Below are 2253 nucleotides of genomic sequence, written 5' to 3'. Positions count from 1 at the left end.
ATAATACCTCTGTGTTCTGCTGCTCCTTGTTTTCTGCAGAAGTGTTACAGTGGAGCCAGTAGTAATTCCTGTCAATAAGGTAGAAGGAAAGTATATAGTGAGACAACAGTGTGATGATTCAATTCAAAAGTCTTTTTGTAATTCTGAACTCTTTAGACAATCAGCTGTTGCTTCTTGCTGCAAATAGATCAATTATCCTAAATATATCTAAAAAGGAATTAAAGGAATTCATTACCAAAAAAATCAGTAATAAATTGTAAATCTACCAGTGTAGTGATGTCAGGGCAGCATTATGCTGTTTAGTTTTATCAACAGCAAAACTAATATAAAATCAGTCTGATTGACACATTGGCTTGTTTGTGGCTCTAGTTTCATGACTGACAACTGCTTAAAGCATTCAACAAGATTTTAGTGATGAGGAGTTGACCAGATATTTACATTTCTTATATCGTACTCTAAAGTATTGATAGAAATACATACCAGGAAGCCTGTTGGGGCAGATGAAAATATACTGCTAGAAATATTTTTTTAACATTGCTTAGGAACTTGATTGTGCAAATGTACTTAAAATTTTTTTGAAGTTCGATTTTTCTCTATTACTTGCATATTTTTAAATTTCATATCAAGAACATTTGCAGTTGTTAATTTCTAGAATCTTTCTTAAAACCTGTAAAAGAAAGAGTTAGATTTTGTTTGTTTGCCCACACAGAAAACTTCTTTAAGATCGTTCATTGGGCAAGCCTAGGTAGATGTTCAAAACAGTAATAAAAGCTTTTGGTCAAAGGCAGACTTGTAGATTATCATTTGTATGGTTTATTGCGTGTCATTAGCAAGCTGTTCAGTAGGGACACTGTTACCTGTGAGGCTTGCAGCTTGTGTGTTGGACTACTGCAAGACCAATCCTTATGTTTCAGGAAGTCTGCCTTCTGGTTTCCAATTCCCACTTAGGGTTTCCTCTTCATTTCTAGATGTCTTGGTCATTTCTTTCCTGTAATATTTTCATCAAATAACCCCTGAATAACAATCCTTGCTTCTTGCCCAGGAATTTGGCATTAAAGCTTAGCTATAGGAAGCAAAGGGTTTCTGTTTGTTGATTTCTATTTTTTTTTTCTTTTTATTGCTTAGAAACAAGCTGATGAGCAGTATAGCAAGAGGGTGTGTTTTACAGGAACTCCCTTGCTGCCACCACTGCACAGCTCTCCGTGTGAATCCTGCCTCAGACATGGAATTGGCATGGCCATTGTTTTCAGTCACCTAAGCAAAAGCTTCTTTCTGCTAATGCAGAATTATAGCATGCAATACCAGTTCTTATCTGGGATCAGCTGCACTGCTATGCAGACAATAAAAGAATTCCTGACCACCCTTACATCACTTCCTCCTTTTGTTGCATGGGCAGTTTAGACTTTCTCTTACGGTTCTGGTTTGTAGTCTCTGAGTATAGGTGTAAGAAATTAAGCTGTGACTTCAGGGTGTCTCACAGGTTCTCTTACAGAAGCTGCTGCTCCTGCAGCAGACACAACCAGCAGGCAGGCACTGTCACATCCTCAGCTTTTACAGATTATAGCCTGGCATTTTAGCACAAGCTCAAGTCATGGTTTAAGTAGATGAACTATGTACCTCTTACTCAACTTCTGCAGCAAGGTGCTTCACTGCAGGGATGAAACAGACATCTCAGAGATGTAACCAGTTCCACTGCTTCCAGGAAACCTAAAAACTACCAGGTATCGGGGACTAAGCAAATGCATTACCAGAATTAATTATATATATTTATGTTATTAATAACATAAATGGTGATGACATCAGGAATGGTTTGAGGATCAGCCTTCATTTTGATGCCACTTAATTTAGTTTTATTATTACAGAGAATGTGCATTGTCAATATACATTTTTCAGAGTTAAATCCATAAAACGTACCAGTTTTGAAATAATATTTTAAATCTTGTGGCACTTTTTTCCCAAGCCTTTGTGTAGTTCCTTTATTTATGGCATTGATTTTTTTTCCACCTAATAACTGTTAGGGTATTAAATGAAGATAAAGCTATTTTCAAATTTATATGAAAACTGGGTGTTTCATGAATGCCATCAGATATTGAGACTAGAAGTAGAATAGCAGTAAGTGGCAGGAATGTGCCTGATACACCTGAAGAAACTATTTACCTTCATCCTTTCCCTGTTTTCTAGGCAATCTGAAATGTGTGTTTGGTGTCCTGATAGTATTGGCCCATACACATTAAGCTATAGTGTAATAGATAG

This window comes from Merops nubicus, unplaced genomic scaffold, assembly GCF_000691845.1.
Source record: "Merops nubicus isolate BGI_N331 unplaced genomic scaffold, ASM69184v1 scaffold8015, whole genome shotgun sequence".
In the NCBI taxonomy this organism is placed as follows: Eukaryota; Metazoa; Chordata; class Aves; order Coraciiformes; family Meropidae; genus Merops; species Merops nubicus.
Note: the sequence above shows the minus strand (reverse complement) of the source record.